At 40.6% G+C, this 20,760-nt stretch overlaps 1 long non-coding RNA gene across 1 annotated transcript in view; it reads right to left on the bottom strand.

Annotated features, from left to right (window-relative positions):
- LOC144767000 (uncharacterized) overlaps positions 1-20,760 on the bottom strand; it is a 120,774-nt gene that overhangs the window by 51,617 nt on the left and 48,397 nt on the right. Inside the window, exon 2 of the long non-coding RNA XR_013598016.1 lies at positions 15,310-15,428. This is a non-coding gene — a long non-coding RNA (uncharacterized LOC144767000). The remainder of the gene's footprint in view (positions 1-15,309; positions 15,429-20,760) is intronic.

Raw genomic sequence — 20,760 nt, 5'->3', positions numbered from 1 at the left:
CCTAATCAATTAGATCCCAGCTTGACAATCTACATATCAAATTCACCTGTACAAGACTTATGAAAAAGAAGAACCACAGAAGATGAACCTTATTCCCGCTGAAAAAAATACAAGAGTATTGTCCATCCTTTTCTCTTTTAGATGAAGATTTTGCACCAAAGCTAAGAAAGCTGGATTTGGGATTTGACTCCCAGACCAAGATGTAATTCTGCTCTGCTGCACGTGCCTGCACCTGACTCTTACCCTGCTGCCATAGCCTGAGGGTGGTATGCATGCTAACCGTGCTCTACTGGAGATAGGCGTGACAGCGATCTGGTGTGTGAAGCACCTGGTCCCCAGAGAGCAGGATGTATGTTTTTCATAACAAAGGAGCTTCTGCAACCTGCGGGAAGAACCGTGAGCATCTACCAGGGTAACTGAATGCATCCAACTATCAATGAACAGACTTCCTGTGCGGAGGTCCTTTTGTGAAGAAATGAAGTGCCCTGTGCCCATGTTGGTCCTATCTGTTATATTCTTTGGGGCAGATTTATGAAGGCCTTGCGCCGCCGGTGCGTCACTTTATTTGACGCAACGGCGGCGCAAACAATGCGCCCTATTTACAACGTGACGCATCTAGGAGATGCGTCACGTTGTAAAGCCCTGCGCCATCAGGAGGCGTTCCGGCGCAGGGTGGGCGTTCCGGGGCAGGTGCGCCTCGCAAAAGTGGCTGAGTGAAATCTATTAGATTTCACTCAGTCACTTTCAGGACAATGCTGCGTCAAAAGCCTGCGCCTGCTTGAAGCAGGCGTAGGTCTTGACGCAGCATTGTGGAGATGGGACACCCCCGAGCCTTGCTGGAGCTGCGTCGTGCTTGCGACGCAGCTCCAGCAATGCGCCACCTTTTCGGCACAGATGCGCATCTGTGCCGTTTTTGCCCCATGGTGCGCCGCATTGTAAATGTGGCGCACCATGGGTGGCGGAGCAGCGGCGCAGGATGACTGGCGCATCCCTGGGGATGCGCCAGTCATCATAAATCTGCCCCTTTGTATTTAATTGCGAAGGGATGTTTGGGAAACGATCATGCCAAGGACACCATTTTCATCGTTTCCTTTAAATATTTGTATTTATATTTAATCTATCGTTCCCTAAACGTACAAAGAGATCATTATTCTCCTGAAACTAGTTCTCTTCACTTTCCCCTTTATTCTTTTTATTTTGTTGTTGCTTCTGTTTCTTTTTACTTTTTTATTACATTTTTCAAATGAACATATGAGTGCTTTATCTCTTTACAGTTTTGCTGCTTGAAGTGTTGCTATCCTGCACACTTCTTACATAACGTTGAAGAAAGATCTTAGTACTAAGTACATAAGGGCTACATTTTACATGCACTGTAATTTAGATTTCCAATTACTCCAAATATGGTAGGGTTTAAAGCTTTTACCTACAACACATTGGCCCATTTCACGAGTGGGCTTTGCAATTCAAGTCTGTGCTAAAATGGTTGTTTGTGCAGGGTTTGAAATTCCGAACTGTGCAGTCATTACCGTCCCCAATATACTTTTCCCAACTACAGTTTGACAGGTCAATCCTGCCATAACGTAGCTGAGAGAAAAATGCTTGGTAAAAACAGACTTGTGGCATTTGGTGATAAAAGCAGAAGCACCAATCCTAACTGTAAGTCCTTATCTTCGTGAGGAAACTCAGAGCTGCTCCCAGTAAATACCACATCTTGTGTTGCAAGTAATTACTGGTTGTGGTAAAAAAAAAAAAAAAAACTCACACTAACCTGACGCAATCACGATCGAGGCCCCTGTGAATTCTGCTGCTGATGAATGTGAGGCTCTGTAATGAATTTTTCTCATTGAAGCTGTTGCAGTTTGTAAATGTATTAATATCTTGCAATTGTAGATCGAGGAAAAATGTATGTGTATTTTACAATTGCACTGTAGCAAAATTATAAAGCTGTGCACTATATTGAGGGATTATTTTATACTGTGCAATTATTGTTGTTTGTCATAATTGAGCTGTGATTCTAACGACGATTCACTTACACAAAGCAGTATGAAGAATATTTTAGCTCAATAGAATTCAGCTCAATGGAAAATGGTGAAAGAACTAACAGGCACATGCATCAATATTGCTCTTTGCGATTCCTTAATTGCGAAAAATAAGGAATCGCAATTAAGGAATTGCAAAATGCAATGCATCAAGAAATCGCTGAAAAAATTGCGATTTCTTAATATTCCTTAATTGCGACTCGCAAATTGCGAGTCGCAATTAAGGAATACCTCCCCATTCATTCCTATGGGCCTCTAGGCCCATAGGAATGAATGGGAAGACATTCTCAATTTGCGATTCGCAATTAGCGAATTGCAAATTCAGAATGCGATTTCAAGGGTGCAAGGGTGTCCAAATGACACCCTGTTGCACCCCTGAAATCAATCTGTGCACATATGGCATGTGTGCACAACATGAAACTTTGAAGAATGCACAAAAGTGCATTTTTCAAAGTTTTCGCAAATTACCATGAGGTTCAACCTCATGGTAATTTGCTCCCCCTAATTGCGAAATCGCAATTTTAAAAAGTTTCATGAATTGCATTTAAGGAATCGCAAAATGTGATTCCTTAAATGCAATCGCAATTTGAGAATTCGCAAATATTTGCGAATTCACAAATTAAGAGGGCCTTCACCCTTCATGCATTCCAAAAGCAGATTTTGCGATCGCAAACGGTCAATTTTTGCGATTCGCACCGTTTGCGATCGCAAAATCCTTTGATGCATGTGCCTGTAAGGGCCACAAAGAATTTGCGATTTAATAATTGGTCGCAAATAGGTTAGCAACCACTAAAAGGTAAGTTTGGAATGTATCAATTTGGTTTGGCGATGCAAATCAAATCTTACTGACTCTATTTTTCTGCCTGGAATTTGCGGTTACCTAGTACTGTTCAACAATCGTCATGTCTTATTTTGAACTGTGTTATTGGTTCCCTAATTGAGAACTGTTGCAAAAACAACTTTTTGCACTCTCAAATTAGCATTAAGCGGAAGCAGTTGGTAATGAGGTGAAAATTATAAAATGGGTGGAAACTGCATTTTCCCAAAATGGCTGCTCTGTATGCTATGGCGAGGACTGTTTTGTCCACACCACAAAAGGCGAAGGCAAATGTAAGAGCACATTTTCAGAGTCAGGGTGACTTTGTTTCAGCAGACTGAGGAAGAGATATGTAGCAAGCATAGGCTCAGCAGCACTCTCACTTTCGATTTAATTTCTGATGTAGACCCAGTGTCGTGTAGGGACACACACAGGAGTGTTTCTATACCAGCCAACAGTAAGGTGCTTTGCTGCCAACACCTTCTAGCCTCAGGAAGCCATCAGGGGGTTCCTGTGACAGCGGGAGTGTTGCCCAAAGTGCTCTTTTGTGTTTTTTTCACAGTCTGTCTAAGATGCAATGCTTGTAGGCATTCACAGATATCTATATTTCACAACAAGACTTGTCGCAAACAAAATCCAAGCTTTTTCCTGTGGGCATTTCCCACAGGTTATAGGCTGTGTTGATGAGACTCGTCTTAATTTGCCCTCTTAGTGCTACTGAATTTTTGTCTGAGAATTGAAGGAGCCAGCACTCCTTAGGTATTCAGATAGTTAGCAATGCGGGTTCTTTAATTACTGCCCTTGTGACAACATTTGTAAGTCCCACCCATGACTCCTAAATTGCTTGGTGCTGTGCCCTGTACAGCCAGCTTGCAAGAGGAGACTGGGGATGATTTTCCTTTAGGTATTTCTACATCTTAAATATAGATTTAAAAAATGCATTCTGTATAGTTGTGTTTTAATTGTATTTTTCATTTGTCTTAGGTGACAGTTCTTTTATGCACTAGGCACATGGATTTCGACCCCATGCTTCATGCCCAAAAGTGGACAGGGGTAGTCATAGAGCACACTTAAGGCCTGCTTAAGATAAGGTTTTGCTGCCTTCATCAGAGTAGGGAGCTCTTTAGTATTCACCTCTATAGTGCCACGCAAGATTGTAGCACTGTATATGCATGTGCCGAAAGATATAGCAACACATAAGGGACCTGAGCTGAACTGCTCTGATGAAGAGGAAATCTACCCCCTCAAAACACATCCCAAGATGCTAGCAGAGTAGCAGATGGGGGGTAGAAAAGCAGTACATGCGAGGTACAATGAGGTAGTCACTGTCAAAATTGTGACCAGTATTTTGTATTTCCATGTTCATTCACTGGAAATATGAAGAGTAATGACAGGGACTGCATATTTTGTTCATAACATTTTGAAATGCACATTATTGTTATAAAATCTTTTATTTTTGACAAAACAAACATTGGATTCCTCTCTCATTGTTTGCTGGGACTGGGCCTCTCTAGGTCATTTGGCAATATGTCCACATCTAAATCAGCAGCCTGTGTGTATGCCTAGATCTTATGACATCACATCTAGACATACTACTGAGGCTAGAAGCCTCCTCCCTTTCTAGAACAGGGGTAGTCAGACCAGCAGGAAATGTTTGTGTAGTATGTACAAATTTAAAACATGATATCATCTATTCTAAACATTTTGCTACATCTTTGCAAAAGTGGAACATTTTTTGCTGGATATGTATGGTGCACGCCTGAGTGTTACTGGTGTAGTTGCCAATTTCTCGATTTATTTCTAAAATGTTGCAATTTAAATGCCAATGTCTTTTATTTTGTTGCTATGTCTCCTAAATAATAGAATCAATTAATGACTTTATTGTTTCATGTACATTGCCAATACTATTAATCATAGTAGGCAAGCCTTCATCCATGATTCTCGCAAGCATGGTAATGGCTTCAGAGTGTTTGTTTCAAGTGTCTAACACTGAATTCCTTATATGCACAAATTCTGATCTTAATGATGTGGCACTTGTATCAGCATGTCCACTTGTAAACTATGGTTGGGTTGTATGATGGAACAATACATGCATTCACCACGCATGCCTTTACAACACATACACTACCACGCAGTGCTTAATTTGAGCCGGTGGTTTCCGGTGCTGAACACCGACACTGAATCACCAATATGGGAGCTTTTCATGAACACCAGTTAAGGATACATTTATTTATGGTAGGCATGGGGAGATTAAGTGATTTGCCCAGAATCACAGGATGTTGAGCTGAAGCCGAAACTCAAACCTGGCTCCCCAGCTTCGAAGTCAGCCGCTTTGGTCATTACGCCACATCCACTCCTCACTTTCATGGTTAGTAGTTAGATCTGTTTTAGGCGGTGCTAACAGGAGAAATGGGCTGGTGCAAGCTGCCTCCTGATGAGAGCCCTGGCACTTATTTTTTTACAAGCTAACCACTGCTACCACATATGAGGCACTACCACGCACCCCATTACCATGCATGTCATTACAACGTGCATTCATAAGGGCACATTGAAAGTGCCATTACCATGTACCAATTACCACACCACTAGCCCCAGCCTTCAGTTCTTCAATATTCAACCTCAAACACAATGTGTCATGGTCCTCCTTCAAATTTTACAGTGAAGAATCTATACAAAATATTCTGATGGCCTTTAATACCTCCAACCACTTCACAGACCCTCTCCTCGCAAACTACCTAAAAGACTTAATACCATTTGTACTACCTCTGTGGACCAAGATCATAAACACATCCCTCAGTCAAGGAACCATCCCAGATATCCTTAAAGCAGGACAGGTATCCCCTATCTTAAAGAAGCCATCGGCGGACCCATCGGACTTAAACAACTATCGCTCAATATCCAACATCCCCACTCTGGCCAAACTCCTACAAAAATGTGTTCATACACAGTTGGGCAACCATATAGTCCATTTCAACCTGCTCAACCAATACCAATCTGGCTTCCGAGCAGATCACAGTACAGAATCAGCCATGACACTCATAATAGACAACGCACTAAAAATCCTTGACCAAAACGAAACTTGTTTACTAATCTTTCTTGACCTATCTTCAGCCTTTGACACAGTAAAACACAACATCTTGCTAGACCTCCTGAAACACAGAATGGGTTTATCCGGCTCTGTACTTACCTGGTTCACTCCCTTCCTCCAAAACAGATCACAAAGATTCAAAGTCAACATTTCCTTATCCAATCCCGTGCCAGTAACTCTAGGAGTACCGCAAGGATCATGCCTCTCACCCACTCTTTTCAACCTCTATATGGAACCACTCACCGAACTCCCCAAAGCATCTAAGGTCCACTATCACATGTACGCATATGATACGCAACTCTACATAAAGATCCATTCGCTTGAGGACATCAAATCTCTCAATTCAACGCTGAAAAAAACTCAATCCTGGCTGGCTGAAAACCATCTGAAACTAGACAATGTAAGAAGAACAAGCGATTAAGTAACGTAGCCAGGGAGAGAAACCATGTAAGAAGCACAACACCTAATTAAGAAGTACAAAATTAAATTTATTCATAGGTATACATATTCATGGTAAAAACATATTAATTCAAAAATATAGACATTAAACATTCAAGGAAACAGTTAATCCAATACAAATAAAAAGTTTTTTCTCTAACACAATTACACAAAAATTCATAAAAAAGTGGCGGACAGAAATAGTCATTAGATGACTATTTCTGTCCGCCAATTTTTTATGAATTTTTGTGAATATGTATACCTATGAATAAATTTAATTTTGTACTTCTTAATTAGGTGTTGTGCTTCTTACATGGTTTCTCTCCCTGGCTACGTTACTTAATCGCTTGTTCTTCTTACATTGTCTATTTTCCCTGTATAACAAATTCAGTTGCCTAAACAGGGGGTCCTTGTTATTTACGCCAACCATCTGAAACTAAACACCCTCAAAACTAAATTCCTCCTAATCGCTCCCCCCAACCATTCTTCCATCATTCACTACTGGCTGAATCACCTAACAGCACTAACGGTCAACCACCCATTGTCAATTCAGCAAAATCACTGGGATTAACGCTAGACAGTAAGTTCAACATGCAGAAACATATCAGTACCTCTACAAAAGGAGCACATTTTCAAATAAATTCCTTCAGAAAATTGAAACCCTTATGCCCGCAAATGACTTCAAACAGGCTGTGCAAGCCTTAGTAATCCCAAGAGTAGAATATGGATGTGCGCCCTTTGAGGTCTTCCCAGATCAACGACAGCCCCGGAAAGAGCCACAATCAACACAGCGGCTAGACTAATCACAGGCTCCAAAAGAAACTTTCATATCTCCCCGTAGAGCTCTCAATTGGCTACCATTCGAGGCGAGAATTCATTTTCAAATCGCTTGTATGCCCTACACCACAATACCCCAAGTTATCTAACACAAAAACTGTCACTCTCATGTGGTAACAGTTCCACCAGGAGCTCCAAGAATCTTCTTTTGAAACAGCACAGATTCGCCAAGAAAAAAACATATAACTGATCCTTCTCAGGAATGTACCCTAGGATCTGGAATGCCCTACCCCCACAAAAGGGACATAACCTTCTACTGCCTTTTTAAAAAAGAAGTGAAATTGATTCTCATGTCTAAGTTTACGTGAAATAGTTCATATCCAAATTTTTAGTGACTACTTTGTATCAGATCTCTCACAAGATTTGAACTATATTCTCAGAGATACTATGTTTCTAAAACGTTTATCTATAACCTTGTATTGTATATATTTTACTATTGGTAGCTAATTCTATGTACTAGACTCAATCATATATTTTCTACTATATTTTTATCTGCTCCTGACATCTTGCTGTAAAGCGCACTGATACTGCAAGGTTCTTGTTCACGCTATATAAAACTCTCAAAATAAAAAATAAATAAAATGTATACAGTAACTACGCATATCACAATGAACTTGTTTGCTATGAATCTCGTCTTACTTACATACTGCAGTTACTTACATTGCCGCAGTCATGTCTCCTATCATTGCTGTGCTGCTGAAAGCTGAAGGAGGGGTTTTGGGCTAGTTTTTAGGTGTTAACCTACATGCCAGGCCCAAACCTTCCTTTTTATTACATGTAAGTCACCCCTAAATTAAGCCCTAGGCAGCCTATGGGCTGGGTGCAGTGTAGGGCCAGGGCAGTGAGAAGGACTGGATTGGCTCTCTACAACCTCTTGCAACCTAAGTAACTCCAAGGGCTTGTTGGCTTGCCCCCTGTTCAGGAAGTCTCAAGGCTATCAAAGACTTCATTTGCACAACGGCTGCTACTAGACTATGCCAATCTGGAGTCCGACTCTCCCTGATTTGGCCCCCACCAGTCCTGGGTTCTCTGCAGAGTATCTGCAGTCATTTTCCGACTTTTACCCGCACTGTGAGCCAACCAAGAACTGTTGTGTCTGCCTTCCCATTCACAGGCCATCCCTTTGCCAGCTCCGCTGAAGCTGTATCACCCGAGGAAACCCAGAGCGGCTCAGCGCACACCACCCTCAAAAAGGAAAGAAGGGCCAACCAAGGGAGACCGTCGCATCTGCCCTCTGCAACTCCAACTGCCGCGCCTGACTTCAGCGCGGCTCATCGCCGCATCGTATCCAGCAATGAGAGTTTACAGCACAGCGGACCCGATTCTGAGACCGATGGCTTTGCTGCAGCCCCAGAGAAGATACTGTGTACTTTGGGACTTGCGAGGTCCCCGTCGCCTACCTGCACTCTCACAGGAGACCGGCACGGAGCGATTCGATCAGTCTCCCATGCCCTGATCTGACATTCTGTCTTTACTAACTTTTGAAGCACTGCTTTCATGCTGACACGGGGAGAAAGCCTATGTTCCGATCCCTGGCTGGGATCGCTGTCATTCCCCCACTATAAAGAACCTACTAAGAGCGCAAGTGCTGTTTTAGCACTATAACGGCATACGTTCTTTAAGTGTTCGTAACATGAGAAGTATTGATTGGATTTTTGTTTTTTGGTACTTTTTTACTCATATAAATATAGTATATTTTTCAAAACTGGTGTGGAGTCTTTTGGTGTTGTTTTTTTATTGTTCTACGGTAATTAAAGTGTTGCCCAAATACTTTACGCATTGCCCCTTAAGTTAAGCCTGACTGCTCTGTGCCACGCTACCAGATGGTGAGCATCTGAGGATGCCTATCTAACTTACCATGACTGGGATTGTGGCTCCTGCTTGGACAGGGTGTATATTCTGCCAACCTGAAACCTTAATTTCTAACAAAATGTTAATGGGTTGGGCTCTAAAATGAACCCAAATCAAATGCAATGTGTGTATACAGAATTGAATGGACACTTATACATTATACAATTATTTTAAGATCCAATATTTGTATTGTCTTAATTTAAATTCTTTAAAACACTATCCTGTGTGCTGCTGAGGAGGTTCTGAGGTCTCAATATTACTTAGGCCAGATAGAGCCTCCTTAGAGAGTGCGCTTTCAATTGCCTCATTCATTGCTATTGTTGGTGGCGGAGTAGAAGGTACCCCTCAGCTCCCTTCCTCCTACTGCCCATCTTTTCCTTTGTACCTGACTGAAGGTCATACCACACTGCTGAATTTCAAGAATACTGTGTGTTGATACACCCATAGCATTTATCCTTTCCATAGCTTCTTTTTGGTGACTTCAGGGACAGCTAGAGAGGCTTTTCTGAAATGTTGGTCATTGTTGCCTCCACTAGTATAGCAAATCCCATCCTTAGATAACTACCACTTTCTTAAAGAGTCCTCGGCCTGCCCTTCCTGGAATGTTATTTTGTCACGATGATATAACTGGGAGTCCAAAAAGGTCCTCATTGAAAGATACTATGCTTCAGAATGTCAGTGCAACCATGTATTTCCTGATTGTGATGTCATCAGTTTGTGTCTTGGCATGGTTTGTCATTTGCAAATGTGTATGGCTAGCTTTTAACCATTCTATATATTTAGGAAACAAACCTTAATAAATCTGTTAGGAACATGTACGCAATAGTACTTTCCAATTACTGAATTGTTAAGGAAGTCCACCTTAACCTTCAAGATACTCTAAATATTGTTTAACCAACTCACTGCAAAGGAAATGTAAATCTAGTACTTGTATAGTGCACAAATCACCCCCGAAGGGGTATCTCGGCGCTGGGGGCCATTGGGAAGATTAAGCGAGCTATTGCCCAGAGTTGCATGGTGCTGGGCAGACCCCTGCCATCGGAGCCAGGGATCGAACCGTGATCCCCAGCGTTCAGCATCAGTCACCCTGGCCACGGAGCACACCTCTTCCCTCTATAAAACATCCGAGATATCACCTTTAATACCATGCATACCTCACATGACCTTCTCTTTTTTTAGTTCAAAAGAATTTTATTTAAGGGTAAAGGGTGTCAATATACAATACATGTGGTCATTCAAACAATACAATACAAAATTATTCCAGCATAAATATCTGAGTGAGAAAAAAGAGAATAACAGTCATTGTAAATTGAAAATGAGAATTAATATGAGATATAAATTACACAATAATTTAGAAGAAAAATTAAAAGAACTATGGAGGTTTCAGTACTTCTTGTTGGGAAGGATTCAGTACGGAGTATTGTTTGGCACAAATATCAAAGAAAGTTGTAACAGGTAACCATAACTGAATTCTCTTTGTAGTCATAGGTGTAGGTGAATTAGAGAATGTGTCTAATCTATGATTATGGTATATATCAAACCCCCAAGCCTTATATGACATTTTTGTGAAATCTTTCCAATTTCTTGTTATTTGCTGAAACACAACTGCTATTAAAAGATGAATTATTTTGAAGTTAGTTGCATTATTGTCTCAAATTGATGAAAGACTGCCTAAAAAGATATTCGCTACAGAAAACGGGACAGTTGTGCCAAAACTTTAGTTAGTTTGAAACCATACACATTTCCAAAAGTCAAGTACTGGTGGACAAGAAAACAACATATGATATAGGTCGGCATTTGGAAGCGTACAAGACCAGCAGGTATCCGGTGTATTAGGGAATCTTTTGTGCAGAATTTGTGGAGATAACAAAAGTCTGTTATACGTATAAAACAGTGTTTGCGTCAGACTGGCTGCTCTTGAGGATTTATGTATTTTAGTCCAAATATAATTCCACAGTTGTAAAGGCCACATTGTATTAAAATCTTTCTCCCATGCCAATTCAACGTTTGATTTCTGTCTCAGTGTATCAGTAGACTGAAGAAAGGTGTATATGGTTGATGCTTTGGGTTGGGTGTGTAAAAGAGTGGATAAATCCTTGTGCAAATGAGTTGTATGAGTGTTGGGAGTTTTGTTCAACAAATGCATATATGTATCGAGTACCGTCTTACGGAGAGTATGGTATTTAGTGATAAATGCAGTGGGTAAAGGGTATAGCTGTTGAAGTGAGGAAAAAGAAAGGAAATCTTCATTTGAAAATAATTGATGAATCCATATTAAGCCGCGCTGTCTTCATGTCTTACTGTAAAAGGGTTTGTTACGTATTAATACATTTTTATTATGCCTTATGGTTGAGGTTAAAACGAAGTCAAGGGTGTTGCAAGTTAGGGGATATAAAGGATTCAGTAATTTGGAAGTAAATTTGAATAAAGGAGTGGATAGCGTTTGAGGTTTACGGGAGAAGGCAAGGTATTCTTGAAATGAAAAGGGAGAGAGGAACGAAAGTTCAACTGATGTCCATAGGGGATAATCAATAACCCTGGGCGTAGTTTGCGTAGTAGAACTACACGTAGCTTCACATAGTATACTTTGAACTTCACGTAGTCTGCGTAGTGTAATAATTGCAAATGGCATCCTACACAATGCCAAATATGATAAAATAAGTATCTCTATCTTTATATGCTAAAGTGCATATAGTACTTTCACAAAAGTAAAACTGAAAAATTAGCAAGCAGTGAGAGAGGTGATGATTTTGGGATCCTCCCTAACCTAGGGGGAGTACCAAACAGATGCCTTGAAAACAAAAAAGCACATCTTATTGAACAATTTGGTGGTGGTCTCATCGTCTTAGGACAACCCCAAGCACAGTTATTGGCAAAAAAAGATTCCCAACCAAAGGTCCTGCAAAGCATCATGAGATGAGATTAGCAGTGGGCAGTGAATATTATATAGTATCCAATATCAAAATAATTTTAGAGCTGCAGTTCAACTGGTGGTTACTAGATGTCCCTCACGAGTCAAATGCAAATGCTTGATGAAAGGGTTTCAATGGTTTTGCATTTGACTCGTGAGGGACATCTAGGAACGACTAGTGGAACTGCAGCTTGATGTAAGAATAATTTCAATGCTTTGCATTTGACTCGTGAGGGACATCTAGTAACGACTAGGTGAACTGCAGCTCTTTGTAGAATTATTTTGATATTTGATACTATAATATACACTGCTAATCTCGTCCCAAAATGCTTTGCATGGTCTTTGGTTGGGATTGTTTTTTTGCCAATAACTGTGCTTGGGGTGGTCCTAAGAGGATGGGACCACCACTGAAGTTCAACAGAATGTGCTTTTTGCTTATGCTCTTTGTGTTCAAGGCATCTGCTTGGGCCTCCCCCTAGGTTAGGGGGGACCCCCACATCATCAGCTCTCTAATTGCCTGATTTTTCATTGTAAATGTTCACTTTTCTGAATTGGTTATATGTTTTTAAGCACGTAAAATTGCTTTTTCAAAGCATCTGAGGATGCTGTTGATTTGGCTGCTATGCTACATGATTAAGCAGCATCATCTTGATAGTATCGAGACGACCCCACCAGGATAGATAAAGAGGATGCCATTTATTCCTGAGCTCTGTCGATTTTTGAATACAATTAGTCATGCATAAGGTGATTGTACCCTTGATAATGGACGTGAAATTTAAACCCAGATATTTAATATGAGATGATTTCCAAGTAAAATTGGTTGAGGTAAAATCAGCCTTAAAGGTAAATTTGGTTAAAGGTAAGATTTCACATTTATCGCTATTTAATTTGTATCCTGAAATTAACGAGAAGGATTGGACCTCTTTCAAGAAGGCAGGGATCGATTCACTGGGATTTGAAATAAAGAGTAAAATATCATCAGCCTAAGCTGCTAATTTAACATTGGTTGTAGGGGTCTGAAAACCTGTTATTTGCGCATTCTGACACATTTTTTAGATGAAAGGTTCAAGGGATAAATTAAATAGAAATGGGGATAGGGGGCAACCTTGACGCACCCCTCTACCAAAGTCGAAGAATGGGGATATCAGACCATTGGCGCATACGGCAGCACGAGGGTTGAAATATAGTAGTGAAATTAAAGAAGTAAAGTTTGAGCCAAAACCAAACCATTTGAGAGTATAAAATAGGTAGCGCCATTCAACTCTATCAAATGCTTTTTCCGCATCCAGTGCTATAGCTGCAAGGGAGTGATTCAAATGCGGGGCCTTAGATAGAATATTAAAAAAGAGTCTGGTATTGTCTTGTCTAACTCGACCTTTCACAATGCAGGATTGTTCCTTACCCAATATTTTTGAAAGATAGGGATCTAGGCGGAGGGCTAATGCTTTGGAAAAATGTTGTAAACTATATTGACAAGCGAGATGGGTCTAAAATTTTTACAATATTTTGTATCCTTTCCTTCTTTGGGTATTAAACAAATGTGAGCATCTGAAAAAGAAACACCGGATTTTTCCAACAATTGAAAAGAATCAATTAGAAAGTGTAATTTAGGTAATAGTAGATTAGAAAAGTGGAGAAAGAATTCAACAGTGAATCCATCCGGCCCTGGAGCCTTGTCTTTTTTCAAGTGTTGGAGTGCATTCAAAAGTTCTTGTTGTGTTATCTTAGTTTCCAGGAATGCTAGATCATCAACAGCTAACTTTTGTGAATGTTGTATGGTTGAGAAGAAGTGTGAAAGTGAATGGTCTGTAGGGTCTGTTTCAGATTTTTTTTTTTTACATATTTTTATAGAATAAAGCAAATTCACTTAGAATTTCCATATCTTGAAACTTTAAATTAGAGCTATTTTGTTGTGTTTGGTTTTGAAATAGTTGGCTAGAAGTTTGCCAGCCTTATCTCTACCCCCGTAAAATTTTGCGCCAGATTTCAAAAGATATAACGAAGCATTATCTGTTGATTCCTTATTGTACTGTAACTTTGCTTGTATAAGGGCATTGAGGACATCCTTTGAGTTGGATGTGTAAAAAGAATGCTCCAGTCTCTTAATATCTTGGAATAAAGAATGTGTGGGTTTACGAGCAATACTGCATTTTTTTGTTACATAGGTTATAATAAAATCTCTTGCTGAGGCTTTAAAAGCGTCCCAAATAGTTGAGAATGGTAGGGATTCAGTTTGATTTAGGAGGAAGTATTCGTCAAAAAAGGCTTTAAATGAAGAAGAAAACTCAGGGTCTAAAAGGAGAGAGTTATTAAACCGCCATCTTTTTCGAGCGTTGGGTTTGGGTAAAATATCTAAATCAATTGATATGGGAGCATGATCTGACAATATTATAGGTCCTATTTCCGCGCTCAAAAGTGTTTGCGAGATGATATGTGATACAAAAAAGTAATCAAGTCTTGATTGAGAGTGATGCGCTGTAGAATAGAAGGTATACTCTCTTATTGTTGGATTACATAATCTCCAAGCATCAAGAAGTTTATGCTGCTCAATCGTGTGAATAAAAGATTTATGTGGTTTATTTGGGATGTATGGAACCTTAGAATTCCTATCGACAAAGGGGTCAAAAACCTGGTTACAGTCAACAGCCATTATAAAATTATCTTCCATGTGGAGAGTAATATGCTTGGCCACTGAAAGCCAGAAAGAGGCGTCACCGCTTGTAGGGGCATAAACATTAAAAAAATGGACTGGAACATCCTTTAGCATCAATTTACCATTAAGCCAACGGCCATCTGTATCTGAATCCTGTGAAATTAATTTAAACTGAAGAGACCTACGACGCGACATCATAACTCCATTAGGTTTACCATCGCCACTGGAATAAAATATTTCTCCCACCAAGCCTTTTTTTTTAGTTTTAATGACTCATTGTCCGTAAGATGAGTCTCTTGCAAAAAAACTATATCTGCGTTTAATTTAGCTAAATGAGACAGAATTCTTTGCCTTTTTATGGGAGAATTAAGTCCTTTAACATTCCACGAAATTAACTTTAACGGCATAATGGGTTATATGGATCAGATGCTAACAAAAATGAATAATGACAATCTAAAACAAGCAGGGTTAATTGTAGAATAACTAAGATGGGTAACAATAGTAACTGGAAAATACCATTATCAAAACAAGTTGAACAAAAGAATGAAAGATGGCTTGCTGAGGAGTACCACATAGAGAAAATAAAGCAATGACATCCAAAGAAAATCAATAGAAATGAGAGAAAAAAGAAAGTTAGGGTCAATAATAGAAGAGGAGCAAAGGAGGGTAACATACCTACATGAGGGAGGATACAAGTAGACATGGGGAGGGGTGGAACCACATGGGATGGACAGCACATCCAAGTTCGGCTGAGCAGGGAACCGGGAAGACATCATAAGACAAGGAGAAGATATCTGTGGGAAAGAAAAAAGAATAATACCAGGATTAGGACAGTGAACTAGATCGGGTGATGACAATAGTAATAATAGCCAAGAATAACGATTAACAATTCCATGAAACCTTAAATTGTCATAAGAGTATCGATTAAAGTAGTGCTAACTGCGAAACTTGGTTCTCAAACTCTCAAGAATGAAAACAAAAAGAACAAGTTCAAAATATCATATTTAGAGAAAATTCATCTTCAAAGAGGAAATGAAGAGGAGGGTCAGGAAGAAACCTTATCATGTGCTTTGCATGAGTTTATGAAACTTTGCAGGCATAGCGGGTCTTCATATGTAGTTGTCCTGTTGTTGTAAATTACTTTAAATAAGCAGGGATGGAAGAGACCATATCTTGCTCCTATTGAACTAAAGTCCTTTCTCATATTCAAAAAGGCCTTACGTCGGTCAGCGGTAGCTTTAGCGTAATCCTGTGCAAAGAACAAGGTTGAACCTGACCATGTAATTTTTTGGAGAGGATTTAACCGCTGGTAATACCTTCAGTAAGTCTGTGTATTCTAAGAAATATAGAATAACTCCTCTCGGTCTTGATGAGGGTGAAGCTTGAGATGACATACGACCTAACCGATGCGCTCGTTGAAGGTTTAGTACTGTTCCTTCTGGCATGTTGAGAATTTTAGGAAGGAATGAATTTAAAAAAGTAAGGGTATTGGATCCTTCAAGTCCTTCTCCCAGCCCGTAAATACGTAAGTTGTTCCGTCGGTTGCGGTTTTCCAAGTCTTTGACCTGTTTACGGAGTGTGGAAACTTGAGAATGGAGATGGGAAACATTGACACAAGTTTTTTTTAAGGAAGTGACACTTTTTTCAACTGAGGAGACCCTTGTTTCGAGTTGAGACCAATTGTCTGTCAGGATTTGCAGTTTGGTATTCGTCTCTTCCATGAAAGGTCGGAGAGCTCTGATTTCCTCCAATAATAACTCCATAGACACTGATGACGCTGATTTGGGAGGTGAAGGAGGATCTTTTTTTAGTCTCTTGGTGTTAGACTTCCCTAAAGTTGCAGAAGAGGATTCCATTGTTGGTTCTGAATTCTGAGAGGCCGAATCCAAAGAGTCCTCTAATTTGGAAAATGTAGAAAAAAGTGTTGAGTTCTTTACAAAAATATGTTCCTGTTTAGCCAGTGAAGAGTGTGATGGTCTTATTCTGCCCATAAAGTTTAGTCAAAACACTCTTTTTATAAAAGTGATGTGAGTGGAGCACAAAACAGCTAGAAACAAGTAGAGGAGGGAATACTTGTGAGAGAGAAGTTAAAGGCATTGCATTAAGGCAGACCAATAATAATAACATACAAAGGTGTCCTTTATGGAGATTAAGCATGTAAAACAAAGGTATATGCTTCCTTTAAAACTGAATTGAGTATACAATAAAGTTGAGACAGGTGCACGTCAAGGAGAGATGGTTACGAATCTAAAATGGCTGCTTCATAACTCGCCTCGTCTATGCTTAAATTACACATCGAAGATTTATTTGTGAGGTAAAACATTAGGAAGGTTCAGAAAGTCCCAGACCTGGAAGCATTGAGAGCAAAGTAAGCTGCTTTCATGTATTAAGGCAACAGTGCTGCAATAATTGGAAGAAGGAAACTGAGGAAATAATGATATTCCTAAAATGGCTGCCTCATTTTCTGCGCTAACAATGCTATAACAAAATTCAGTCAGAAAAAACTTAGCCCCTGGTTGCTTGAAGAGAAACAGTCACTTGCCTTTTTAAACACACTGCAGATTTAGTGAAAAAGGTTCCATGGCCAAAGGTTGCAGTTGGGGAGTGTTATGAGGAGAGAGACGCTATCGCATTAATGAGATAAAATGGTGGCCGCGATAAAAAACGGGGCCGCGAAATCTCATAATGAGCGATAAAAGCTCGTAAAGCGTGCCAGACAGGTTGCCGAGTGCTTCAATGCATACCCGACACCTTCCGACGCCCGTATTGGTCATCGGTGAAGGAGGGAGTCTGCTTACAGAGGAAGGTCTTCTCAGTGAGCCGTGCAGCCTCACTCGTCCGCCGCCATAACCCTCGGGCGCCAAGCCACGCCCCACATGACCTTCTCTGATGCCTCTGGAACTAACCATTTCATTATTTGTTGCAAGCCCTCTAAGCAGTAGTGTTGCACCTCCAAAGTCATCCTAGTTGACATGCTCAAACCTGATCTTAGCATACCCTGCTGGCCGAAGTCAACTCACAAGTAATGTAAGCATAATGCAAGACTCAAACGCATTTCGACTCCCAATGCCAACATGGATGTTCAATGCCCTTTAAGTAATGTTTCACCATAACTAACACTTCTGCCCCTTTCTGCATCTTCACACATAAAAAGTAATAGCAAAAATTAAAACTCTGAGGTGACTTTGAGACAGAATAATCTGTACTCTAGGATTTTTGGACTGCCTTTAGAGCGGATCAGCTCTCTTTACTGTATTGTCAGGTTGGTTATAGCCAGAAGGTTGTCATGCACATTCTTTATCTGATTTGATGTTCTTGGTTTGTGTTAAGTTATGCATTTTCCATTCTTAGTTTCCATCTCTTCTCTCTTTCTGACTTTGACAAGCACTGAAACTGTCTTCACATTTTGCCATGACAGGTAAACAAAAAGAACATTCTACTTACTACCTGGATACATTGAGTCGTTTTCATCATTCCTGATGGGAACTGTTAGAAATGGGGGTCTCTAGTTGGCAGTGATATATAACCTGTCTAAGTAGGGATCCTTCCTTCTAGTCAGGGTAAGAGAGTAACCCTGCTCACATCCTTGGTAGCTTGGCACAAGCAGCAAGGCTTACCTCCGAGACAATGTGTAAAGTATTTAGACATAAAACACACAGTAACACAGTGAAAACTCTACAAATGGATACCACATCAGTTTAGAGAAATAAACAATCTAAACAAAACAAGACCAAAATAACAAAAATCCAATATGCACAACTCAAGATACCACTTTTTAAAGGTCTAAGCAATTCAGTCCATAGAACTCTATGGATAAATACATTTTTTTTAAATGGATGAATGGGTTGATTTTAGCACAAAGTACCTTTTATGTGTCACAATCCAAGATGAAAAACAGCTGCATAGGAGGGTAACATCAGAAAACACAGATATATGCTGATTCTTGAGTCTCAGGGGAATAGAGACGTTAGTTCTACTGCAAGCAGGAGAAGTATTTCATCGTTTCCTAACTGCATGGAGAATCGATCATTGAATTCTGAAATCGGCTCCTTACTGCAGGGCGATGCGATGGAAATTTGGCGCATAGGTGGGATGAATGGAAAATCCAGGCGCTCTGAGTCGATGCAGAGGCAAAACAGGTGCTGTGCCGATTCTTCCAGTCGCGGGCAGGTGATGATTCGATTCCTTCGGCCGCACAGCAGGGCCTGCGTCGAAGTCGGAGCAGGGTCTTGGACGTTGGAGATACAATTCTCGGGACTCGGGCTGTGGTGGTTCTTCCAGCTGAGAACAAGCGCTGCATCTATTTTCAGCGGCACCATGGCAATGCATTAACTTTTCAACCGCATGGCAAGCTTGCGATGGGAAAAACAGCGCAGAAGGGCGATGCGTAGATGTTCTGCTCTTGAAGCAGTAAAACCACCTCCAAGGGCCCAGAACTGGTGTTGGCAACACTTGGCAGGTCAGAACTCCCAGCAGAGGAGTTCAGGGGAGCTACAGATTAAGTATTTGATAGCTTTGAGACTTCCAACAGAAGGCACGCACACACGCCCCTGGAGAACTTTGAAAGTAGGATTCCATAAATCAAAGTTCAGTTCTTTCAATGCTCTCAGACAGAAGCTGCAACTGCAGGCCAACCCAGCAAAGCAACTCAGCAAAGGGCCAGTACTCCTCATAACAGCTCTTCAGCTCTTCTTCTTGGCAGAGTCTTTAGTCCAGAAGTGTGGGGTTACCGGTCCAATACTGATACCCCATTTCGCCTTTGATGTAAGCATACTTCAAAGGATAGTCTTTGTGGTGCAGAGATCCTACCTTGCCCTGGCCCCGCTCCAGACACATTACAGGGAGGTGGCGATAGCATTGTGAGAGGTCGGCACAGCCCTATTCAGGTGTCAGTGACAACTCCTCCCTTCACTCTAGCTCAGGAAGCACCATCAGCCTGGTGATAGATAATCAGGATATGCAGGGCACACCTCAGCTCCCTGTGTGTGACTGTCTAGAGTAAATTACAAAACAGCCCAACTGTCAGTCTAACCCAGAAGTGGATTCCACAGGCAGGCAGAGTAACAGGAATTGTAAAGCATGAAAATGCCTACTTTCTAAAAGTGGCATTATCAAACACACAATTTAAAAACTACCTACACAAAAAGATGTTTTTAAATTCTGAGTTCAGGGAACCCAAACTCCATACCTACATTCCTCCCCAATTGAAAATTACACTTGTAAGATGTTACAAGTCAGCTCCAATAATAACATATGGGAGAGACAGTCCTTGCAACAGTGATAAATTAAATTAGCAGTATTTCACTTTCAAGACATGTAAAACACACCAGTACATGTCCTACCTTTCACATACTCTGCACCCTGCCCATGGGGTTACCTTGGGCCTACCTTAGGGGTGCTTTACATGTGATGAGAGAGAAGGTTTGGGCCTGGCAAATGGGTGCACTTGCCAGGTCGAAATGGCAGGTAAAAACTGCCTTTGCAGACACTGCAGTGACAGGTCTGAGACATGTTTGCTGGGCTACTCAGGTGCGTGAAACAATCAGTTCTGCAGGCCCACCGGTAGCATTTGATTTATAGGCTGTGGGTACGCTCAGTGCACTTCACTAGGACTTAGCAGAAGATCAAACATGTCAATCATGGATAAACCAATCACCATAACGAGACACAACAAGGGACTTCCTCATGACCTAAATACTTATACAGCGAAATCAATCCAAATACAAACAGTGAGCACCCAAACCAAAGTATTAAACCCACTAGACAAGGCATTCCAACATTTATAAAAATATGATTCTTTTATTTCATTTCTTTTATCAAAACTTTTTTCATTATTATTTCTTTATATTTTCAACATACATTATATATTCATAAATAATCACCAGCTGAAGAGACAAAAAATACAACTGAATCAAATACAGTAGACCCCGGTAGAGAGAAATACAAATACACACCAACTCATTCAAACCCTACTCACACACACCCAACCAAACCTTCACATTCATAACATATCTGGGGAACACAACTACAAGATAACATTGTAATTGGAATTACCAAAGACAAGAACTGCAGGTAGCAGGATGTTTACAGGGCAGTGGTCGATGCGTTTCGGTGGCTGAAAGATGC

The sequence above is a fragment of the Lissotriton helveticus genome, chromosome 7 (genome assembly GCF_964261635.1).
Source record: "Lissotriton helveticus chromosome 7, aLisHel1.1, whole genome shotgun sequence".
Lineage (NCBI taxonomy): Eukaryota > Metazoa > Chordata > Amphibia > Caudata > Salamandridae > Lissotriton > Lissotriton helveticus.
The sequence above is the reverse complement of the archived record's forward strand: the minus strand, read 5'-3'. Positions and strand labels throughout refer to the sequence as shown.